Here is an 11,202-nt window from a genome sequence, read left to right on the forward strand (position 1 = left end):
AATTGAGCCCAAACTCCTCACCAGGCACGTACAGAGCATGAGGTTATATGAGCGAGTGAGGCTCCCTTCAGGGTTTATGGATGAGTTTGTACCAATAATCAGAATTAAAACTGCATGTAACATTATCTTGATCAGATGCTCCTCAAATTTTTAGAAGCCAGTACAGCACACTCTGAAATACATGTATCTAACATCCTCAGTTCCTCATTGCTAACTATGGTTGTGTTCACGAACATTCTCAATTGTCACACACCATGCAACTACACGAAGAATCTGTTATGCAGTCATTTCTGGGAATCATAAACCATTCCTTAGACCAGCCATAGAGCACATCCTAAAGTATATTGTCTCAAATTCTTCCAAGGTTCAAACCACCACATACCTTACATTCTTCTCCCTACTTGAATCCCCAGACTCCTTGTTCTGAATGCTCACCTTCACCAAAACTGCTTGCAAGAATAATTCATTTCCCAGTTTCCTTGAATACAAACCAATTGTCAAGAATTTCAAGTAAGTTAGGATAACCAGGTAACATACAGCAACAAAAGACTTCTAGGGGAAACATAAACAACAAACACAAGGGAATATAATGTCTCACTCGACTAGTGCAGGATCAAAGGGGCCCTGCTGGTGTAGGGGTTACATGTTGGGCTGTGGTCCACACGGTCAGCAATTCAAAACCACCAGCCACTCGAAGGGAGAGAGATGGGACTTTGTACTCCCATAAAGAGTTATAGTCTCAGAAACTCACAGAGCCGTTCTACTTTGCTCTATAGAGTTGCGATGAGTTGGCATTGACTGGATGGCGGTGAGTTTTGAGTGAGAGTGGAGCCTCAAGCTGATAAAAAAAATGTTGAGATTGGCATTTTCTTTTTCAAACAATTGAGCATAGCACAAGGACAACCATTTTTTTTTGCTTTTGATTCCCCTAGGGATGCAAGCTAGAAACTCCTGTATCCGGTCATATGGAAGATTATTCAGAAAAAAATGCTTTTATCATTAACTTCCAAGATATTCTTAGAACTTTGTCAGTGAGGTAGAAAGTCTGGGTGAGCAGAAGCTAAAGTATGTAAAACTGCACAATCAAAGAACCTTTAATAATTAATGTTATTAATTACAGCAGAGCTGGACTAGATTTTTTAAACTTATTTTTATCTTCCTATGTGTCAGGCCAGAAGTTTGAATTGGAACAAATTAAACAAAAAAAATTATTACATGAAATATGAACGTAATTAATTCATGTAGGAAAAACTACACGCAATTTTAACTTACGTGTCCCCCACAAAGATAATCCAAGGATTCATATAAAGTTGTGTGTATCTCAACAGAAATTATAAGGACATATTTGTATAATAGGATTATCAAATACCATAGTCCACAGTTCTTTGATTAAGCTGACATCCTGTTGCGGGGGAAAAGTAACAGTTGAACCTATTTATTTGACTACAACGGAAAGAATGCTTTTCACAGTTAAGGTTTTTCTTTAGGCGAGTTATGGGGATTAAGTGTTTTTGAAAAATGCTTTTAAAAATCAATGCTTTTAATTAATTAGTGAGACATAGAGAGGTCAGCGCAAAAGAGCTATACACGAGCAAGACCCTGTCCATCTTGTCTCAAAGACCATGAAGTGGCAAGCAAGAAGTAGCATGGAGATAAAAGAGGCAGCATTTTTGCAAATGTACACACAGAAAATATGGAAAAATTTAAGATCTTGCCAAGGTTGCCTGGATACAGAAAATATTGAGGCCACAGTGTCAGTGAAAATGTATGGGGGGGGAGGGGATGTAGTTGTTGAAGTGTTAAAAGTACAGTCTCAAATTACCTCAAAGTGTTATTTTTTGCATCATTCTATGTATAATGTAGGTCTTGATATTTTTATATTTTGCCATTAGGACTTGTGTATATTTTAATGAATCCTATAACTTGGCTCTTCAGTCAAATGGACATTATATTAGACAAGTTAATTGTGAGAGAACGAAAATGCTTCTTCATTGAGCATTACATTCATTAGTGCTTTTAAATAATTCAAAAGTATGTTCTCAATGTTAATGACATTTCTTTATAAAAACCCACATTTGAAAATCAGGTTGTAAAAACCCCACAGGAGGAAACAATGGGAAAAGAGTGTAAATGACTTGGTCGAACTGAGTTTCTGGTTGTTTCTGGGGTATTATTAAATTAGGCTAAGGAAATAACAGAAATCAAATGCAATTAAACCAACAAATATTTTCTGAAAGTTTATTATGTGCCAGGCACTGTATTGAGCACTATTAATCTCTACCATGTACAACTTTCAGAGAGCAATAGATTCTGTTAGAGTAATATTCCAAAAACTGTAACAAATTTGCCTTTTCAGGAACCCAAATTAGCTAGTATAATAGCTAGGAAAATCGAGTGGTTCAGGTTTAATAATTCCCAGAGTGCACCCACTGAAACAAGCTATATGATTTGCAACACCTAGTTAGCACACCATAGGCCACTTCATTAGGTTTTAGTCTGACTAAAAAAGAGACATATCATTTTCCTCCCATGCGTAGTAAAGATATGAGCAGGAAGATTATTGCTGTTATGAGCTGGTGAGTCGGTTCTGACTCACAGTGACCCCATGCCCAACAGAATGAAACCCGGCCTGATCCTGCCCTATCCTCGCTATTATTGTTATGTTTGAGTCCATTGTTGCAGCTACTGTGTCACTCCAACTCCTTGACAGTCTCTGACCCTCTAATTTAACAAGCATGGGATCCTTTTCTAAGGACTGGTCGCTCCTGAAAACATATCAAAAGTGCATGAGATGAAGTCTTCCCATCCTCACTTCTTAGGAGCATTCTGGCTGTACTTCTCCCAAGTACTTTCTTGTGGCAGTCCAGGGTACTTTCTATATTCTTCATCAACTCCATAATTCAAATGTGTCCATTCTTCTGTCTTTCTTATTTGTATGCTTGGCGTTGTGTATGATATCTAGGCTGTGGTGTATTATAATCATTGGTTTTCCTAACACACTGTTGCCTTACTGATCATCTCCCAAGACAAACAAAACCCTCATTGCCATTGAGACATTTCTGCCTCATAGTGACCTTTTAGGACAGGGTAAAACTGCCCCTATAGGTTTCTGAGACTGTAATTCTTTAAGGGAGTAGAAAGCCTCTTTCTCCCAAAGAGCCTCGGGTGGTTTTGAATTGCTTACCTTACAGTTAGTTGGCCAATGTGTAGCCACCAGGCCACCAGGAGTCCTCGTTCTGGTCATACTAGATGCTTAATAAAACATGTTGCATATTAATGCAGGAGACATTTTTAAATATCCTGAAATAGGTGTACTTGAGATAACCACCTCTGGTTCTCACCTATATTTTTCTCTTCATCTATACTGGTTCCATCGCTCCTCTTCTCTAGTCCTCAAAATGCTTTATTTCTTTCTATGAGTATTTGAATATGCAAAAATTCACTTTCTCCATAGGCAGTTATTTCATACTAACTTTTAGAAAAGAATGATGATCAGTTGTACAGTTACTCAAGCTTTGTGGCTCTCCAATGTGCTCTGCACAATTCTCCAATGAGTTTTCCATCACTAAGGAATGAATTCACCCTAAATATAATCACAGTGCAGTTGCCCTGCTTTGTGCTAGATGTTTATCTGCTGATATAATATGTGTTGTGTGCTTTAACCAAGATGGTTTGATGGAAGGATAAAAAAAACATTCACAGTTTGGGGAGGAAGTTTAAATAGCAGATAAAATCTTGGCTGCAAACAAAGTCACTCAGAAATATAAAAATTATGATCATTCTTGTATACCACAGGAATGATTGGCAATTCAATCCCTTCCCGTGGCACCATGGGAGGGAGACCTGGCAACCTGCTTCCATAATGATACACCTTATAGAGCAGTTCTACTTTGTTGTATGGGGTGGTCAAGAGTCAGAATAGATGCAATGGCACCCGACAACCACTGGTGGTAGTTTGAAGTCCCTGGGTTATGTGAATAGTTTGCACTGGTTCATTAACCAAAAAGGTGGCTCTTCTAACTCACCCAGAGGGGGCCTGGAAGAAAGATCTGGACATCTATTTCTATAAAGCTTATAGCCAAGAAAACCATGTAAAACTCCATTCTGCTCTGTAATCCACTTGGGTTGCCATAAGTTGAAACCAACTCAACTGCACTGGGTTTGGTTTGGATTTTATCATAGCTTGGGTATTCTCTACTGTTCTATTGTATTTCCAATATTAAGCCAGTCTTGATATTTTATGAAAAGAATCCACACAACTCTAGGTAAAGGATGTTCATTTATATCTGTTCCCTCCTAAAACTCAACTAAAATGGCAGTAAAGCAATTGACAATGATATAAGCCCAGAAAGAAAGAATGGGAGAGGGAACAACCATGGAAATGGCCTGCCATCCCATTTTGGGAAGAACTAGATCTCACTCAGGGAAACAATGTGTGTTAGTCTGGGTGGACTACAGAAACAAATCCACAGACACTGATATGTGTATAAAAGGAAGTTTATATACATGAGCAGTTAGTATTGAGAAAACATCCCAGCCCAGTCCAGTCCAAGCCCATAAGTTCGATAGTAGCACATATGTCTGATACTGATCTATAAAGTCCTCTTCAGACTCATGAAACCCATGCAATAACATAGAATGCAGGACGATCACAGTTCAGTGGGTAGAAAGTCTTTGTATCCAGTGGCGGTGTAAGCATCTCAGTGCTAGCAATGGTCTCAATGTGGCTTCTCCAGCTAAGGACCCTAGCATAGTTCCATGTTTCTTGTCAGTAGAGTGAGTAAAGAGAGAAAAATCTTCTGCCTTCAATGAGGAAAATATAGGAGTTCCCAGAATTATCAGGGAAAGGCCATGGCCACACAAACACCTCTTTGGCTATGACCCGATTGACAGACTACACTCCACCCCTTTACTCTTAATCCTCTCAAGTTCCCAATTTACAACAGATTGCATAACTACCACACTATGTTCTATTGAATATAATGAACTCAACAGCACCTAACAACCACAACAAAGGAAACCCAGGAAATTATATCCTTAGTGCTGGACTGAGAGAAACTGATGGGTCGCAAGTTTATTTGCCCTGCAAAGAGTCATGCCTATACATCCATCCACACACAATTTTAAATTCCATGCATAAAACTTGGTCATAAAGTCTAATATGAAGAACTGAGGTGCAGCAGTAAGGTGACTATACCTAAGACTTTTGGGTCCTAAAAGGTTTTGTGTGGAGAAAACAAATATCCCATAGCCTAGATCGGGGTCTGGTCAACTGAAGTTCTTTCGGTATGTACATGCAGTTCTGAAATAAAATTAAAAGAAAAATACAAACACAGTTTCATTTATAAAATTGTGTACAATATTATTCAGATAATGGTGACGTTGTGAAGATGTATTTATGGATTTCGGATTATTTTAAGTTGTTGTGAGGGTCAGGGTTGGTTCTTCCATCTCAAAAGTTTGCCAGTCTTTGCTCTAGATTCGGGAAAGAGACTGAAAGGTATGCAACTTAAAATTGGAGTTATCTGCCTGTCAAATATTGAGAAACACTGCTCCCTCGACCACTGCCTACATGACTTGTGCAAGCACCCAGATAGGAAATGTCATTTTTCTTTTCTGGAGAAACTGAAAATCCACTCCGAGTAAAGGCTTACAAGTAAGAGAATGATTTGTTTCTTACCCAATTGCAGTGCATCCAATGGGGCCTGAAGTCTGTTTCTTTGATGAGAAACATTTTATTGGAATGCAGGCAGAGCTATTCATTCACCTGTGGTCTAGGATTGATTTCTAGAAGAGCAGAGTTGAATGGCAAGGAGCTCTGGTGGTGTAATTGTTAAGCTTTCCACCACTACCCAAAGTCATGGGTTGGAACCCAACAGCTCTGGTTGAAGAACGATGTGGCAGTCAGCTTCTGTCAGTATTTGCCACCTTGTAAACCTGATGGAGCAGTTCTACTCTGTCCTGTGGGATCACTAGGCGTCAACATCATTTAGATTACACAGAAATTGGTTTTTAACAGAAACTGCAACCAGAAAGGTCTAAAGTATTTGTTCTCTGGCCCTTAATAGAGAAAGCTTGACAACTGGTCTAGAAAAATGTTATAAATGGGGGGCAGGAGAAGAAGGAGGGGACTTGGGTAGTCATCAGTGGATGCAGGAGGGAGAAGGGAGAATGACAGCTGATTGTGATGATGCATATACGACTCTTTTCAGAAGTGGTTTAACTATAGAAGTGTATGATATGTGAATATTATATCAAGAAAACTATTAGAAAAACATAAATAAAGAAAATGAAACCAAACTGGACCCAAGATTACCATAGGTGAAGGAGGAAGAGTTTTGCTTAGGGGGCATTGAATACATTTTAAAGGTGATACAACAATTTGGAGAGGGATGCCAATAATGGTTGTATAACACACACAGTATAATCAGTGGCACTGAATTATACATGTAGAAATTGTTGAATCGGTGAACACTTTCTTGTGTAGATTTTTGCCAATTAAAAAAAATTACATGAATAACAATGAGTATGGATAAAAAAGAAAACGTTCTAAAATTGATTGTGGTAAGAATTGTACAACTCTTCTTGATATGGTTGAACTACAGAATTGTATGATAAGTGGATTACGTGCAAAATAAAACTATTAAAACAAAGAAAATGTAATAAAAATCTTCATGTGTATTCAAATTATAATCCACTTTTTTCATGCCTTAAATATAAAGAAACCTTCAAGGTTCACTAAACATTGGAGGGAATATTCTAACACATACAATGTACACTAAAAACAAGCAAGCAAACAACTACCTAATTTTTTTAAAGAAAAAGTTGGCCAAAACATAAGAAAATTGTAAAAGATGCAATCCTAAAAAATATTGAAATGAAACTTTATCAATATATCAATATGCTAAAGGAAGAGATGGCATTTCATGCATAAAATAAGAATAGGAAGTAGAAAATAATATCAGGAACATGAAAGAGCTAGTCAAAATTTCAAATCTGATTGCTTAAAAACAAAGAAACACACACCAGCTGTGTGAGCATGTGGTGTCCATGTGATCAAGAAACAGGCATCAGAAGACCCAAAACAAACAAATAGACAAGAGGTAAAACAAAAACACAACTCATATTGTTGAGAAGGAAAGGGATCACAGCAGAGACCCAAAATCCATCTGTAGGCAATGGGACATGCCCTCACAGAAGGGTCACAAGAATGGGATGAGTCAACCAGGGCCCAGTAAGGCACCAATGAAACATACACTATTCCTCTGCTTCCTCTCCCCCTCCCCCCCACCCCTATCATGACCCCAGTACAGCTTTTCACTGCGGGCTATACTGGAGCTTGTTCACAGGAACTGATAAGAAATAAGAACTCAGGAAACACGGAATTCAGAAAGATGAATGGGAATAGTGATACTGGGAAGGTAGGAAGAAGGTGGGGAGAGGAAGGGAGGAAGAGGGAACTGATGAAAGCAATTGACACATAACCAAAACTACAAACAACCACCACCACCACAGCACAGGGGGTGAACAACAGAAACCATTGGGGAAAGGAGACAGTGGTCGGTGTAAGATAGGAAAGTAATAAGAATTTATAATTTATCAAGAATTTATAATTTATCAAGAATTTATAATTTATCAAGGGTGGGTGGAAGGGACAAAAGAGGAGCTGATAGCAAGGACCCAATAGAAAGTAAATGCTTAAAAAATAATGAATGCAACATATGTACAAATATACTTGATAAATTGATGTATGGATTGTTATAAGAGCTGTAAGAGCCCCAATAAAATGATCTTCTAATAATAAACCAAGCAATTCATAATGATAATAAAAGAAACAGTGGGACTTGTGACAGAAACTAAATCCTCCCCCAAGTCTCTTTTCCTCTCTTTTCTCATTTTCTTTTTAACTTTAGATATACGGGATCACTCCCCAGGTAGCTTCTTTCTATCACCTGCACGAAATATAGATGGGCATCCTTATTTATAAGAATTGTACAGGAGACGGGAGGGAGGAAAAAAATGAGGAGCTGATACAAAGGGCTCAAGTGAAGAGCAAATGTTTTGAGAATGATAATGGCAGCAAATGTACAAATGTGCTCGACACAATGGATGTATGTATGGATTGTGATAAGAGTTGTATGAACCCCCAATAAAATGATTAAATATTTTTTTAAAAAAACGAATTGTAGGGATGCGGAATAAAAGCCTCGATACTTAATGACATCGTTGAGCCTGGTTCAATTTTGAACTGCCTTGATCCAGGCATCCTGCATCATGAGAGGATGAAAAAAGAAAAACAAAAACATTGCTTTTGTTGTTTCAGCTACATCCTTGGAATCTTTATTTCTTGCAAGAGAATGGGAAAAAATATTTAATGATTCAGATAAGCTTAAAGATAGATTGTTTCCCATAAAATAAAATATGATATAGAAAAGCAGAGGAATAAGGAAATTAGAGAACTAATTAAAGAAGTTCAAAACTAGGTTACTTAGGTGTACATTAAAGGAAGAAAAGGGCAAAATTGGAAGAGAGGAAGTAAAGGAACAATTCATGGGGAATTCAAAATGAATAAGATGGCCTTTCAAATGGACAAGCTCTGAGTGCTTATAATAATGTTTTTTTCTTCATGCCAAGGAAAAGAGAAAATAAAGATTCTAAGAATAGAAAAACAGAAATGGTAATATAACTAGAACTATACTTCTTAGCAATAGTACCTGATAAAGAAACAACATCCAAATGATGAAAAATTTGTTTTAAATCTAGAACATCATACAAGTCACTAAATCAGACTGATTTAACAAATAGTTTTTTTTTTTAGGCACCAAATTCTTTATTAGCCCACCTTCCTGCCCTCTTTCAACACATTGTAAACAAAATTTTTTGACCCAGAGTTGTGACAGGAACCAGCATATTACCAACATAGGGGCAGACTTACACCTCTTCTCACGTTTTATTTTTTTTCTGACCCCTCCTAACCTATAGGTGTCACTTCTTTTGGCTGTCCCTGACAAATCTATTTTAACCCCTGTAAAATAGGGACAAGTAGCACCGACCTCACTGTTCTGAGGCTGACGAGAAGGGCCATCACTCAGCAAGGGGCCTAGGAGCATTCAAACTCTCGCTGCGGCCTTTTGAGCTCTCCCTGTCACCGACACGGGCCCAGGAACCAGTAAGCTGCACACCAAGCACATGACCTGGGTCCCTAAGACCCGGTGAGGACTGGACGTCACGTGCATGGGCTTGCCCACTGTTGCCCACTCCAGCATAAAGACTAAGCGAGCAGGTCATGGTTCCCTGGGGGTGTTTCCCGCACACCTCCCTCCATCGTGACCAGCGTCTTCAGAGGAGTTTCTCAATACCCCTTGCCACACTGGGAACAGTCAGAGGGGACAAAGTGGGGACCAGTGACAAGCCAGTCTCAAATTAGTGCCATGTGTTCTTGGGAAGAATCGGGGCCTGGGCAGGGACACTGGCTGGAAGGGGAAGGGGAGGCCGGGCTTTCAGTAACGGTAGTGATCCGGTTTGAAGGGGCCGTCCACCGGCATGCCCAGGTACTGGGCCTGCTTCCCCGTCAGCTTGGTCAGCTTCACGTTCAGCTTACCGAGGTGGGCTTCAGCCACTGCCTCATCCAGCTTCATGGGCAGAAAGTGGATTCCAACGGGGTATTTGTCCGGGTGGGTCCACAGTTCCATCTGCGCCAGCACCTGGTTGGTGAAGGAGTTGCTCATCACGAAGCTGGGGTGGCCCATGGCGCAGCCCAGGTTGACCAGCCGGCCCTCAGCCAGGAGGATGATAAGGCGCCCGTTCTTCAGACGGTAGCGGTCCACCTGAGGTTTTATGTTCACCTTCTCCACAGAGTTCTCGTTCAGCCACTTGGCATCGATCTCCACGTCAAAGTGTCCGATGTTACACACCACGGCATCATCCTTCATCTGCTCAAAATGCCGGCCAAGGATGATGTCGACACAGCCCGTGGTGGTGACAAAGATGTTGCCCTCCTGACAGGCCTCGTCCATGGTGATGACCTCGTAGCCCTCCATGGTGGCCTGCAGCACGTTGATGGGGTCAATCTCAGTGATGATGACACGTGCTCCAAAACCTCTCAGGGCCTGGGCACAGCCCTTCCCCACATCGCCATAGCCTGCAACCACGGCCACTTTGCCGGCAATCATCACGTCTGTGGCCCGCTTGATGCCATCGATGAGGGACTCCCGGCAGCCGTAGAGGTTGTCAAACTTGCTCTTGGTGACAGCGTCGTTGACGTTGATGGCAGGCACCTTCAGGATGCCATTGGCCTTCATCTTGTACAGGTTGTGGACTCCGGTCGTGGTCTCCTCAGAGATCCCTCGAATGCCTGCCAGGAGCTGTGGGTACTTGGTGTGAATGAGGTTGGTGAGGTCGCCGCCGTCGTCCAGGATCATGTTGAGGGGCCCGTCCTTGAAGTACAGCGTTTGCTCGATGCACCACAGGTACTCCTCGTCGGTCTCGCCCTTCCAGGCGTACAAGGGAATGCCAGCCTCGGCAATGGCAGCTGTTGCATGGTCCTGGGTAGAAAAGATGTTGCAGCTGGACCACTGCACCTCAGCTCCCAGGGCGATAAGGGTCTCAATAAGGACAGCTGTCTCCACGGTCATGTGCAGGCACCCGGCAATGCGGGCGCCCTTCAGCGGCTTGGAGCCGGAGTACATCTCGCGCATGCGCATCAGCTCAGGCATCTGGTTCTCTGCAATGTCCAGGGCATTACGTCCCCAGGAGGCCAGGCTGATGTCATCGACTTTGTAGGGCAGTTTCTCGGTCATGTTGGCGGCGTTTCGGTGCGGAGGGGGCCAGGCTCAAGCTGGGGAGCACTGGGCTAGCGGCGCCGGGCAGGGCTTAACAAATAGTTATTAAGTACTTACTCAGGTTAAAGCAGTAAATAAACTAATAAAAATTAAACATGCCTTCATAAAGAATATATTTTAGGGCATAGAGTATAGGCCAAAAACATCCTCCAAACTCACTGCCATTGAGACAATTCTGACTCATAGTAGCCCTATAGAACTGCATAGAACTGCTCCTTGGGTTTTTGAGACTGTACCTCTAGGGGAGGAGAGCTTCCCTGGTGCTCCTTTCTCCCACGGAGCAGCTGGTGTTTTCAAACTGCTGTTCTTGCAGTTAGCAACCGAATGTGTGACCACTACCCGAAGGGTGCTCAATTTTCAA

The 11,202-nt window shown here is 41.2% G+C and overlaps 1 pseudogene; it reads right to left on the minus strand.

Annotated features, from left to right (window-relative positions):
• Positions 1-9,321: 9,321 nt before the first annotated feature.
• Positions 9,322-10,799, minus strand: LOC142434091 (adenosylhomocysteinase pseudogene; annotated as a pseudogene).
• Between the last annotated feature and the right edge of the window lie 403 nt (positions 10,800-11,202).

Source organism: Tenrec ecaudatus, chromosome X, assembly GCF_050624435.1.
Source record: "Tenrec ecaudatus isolate mTenEca1 chromosome X, mTenEca1.hap1, whole genome shotgun sequence".
NCBI classification, from domain to species: domain Eukaryota; kingdom Metazoa; phylum Chordata; class Mammalia; order Afrosoricida; family Tenrecidae; genus Tenrec; species Tenrec ecaudatus.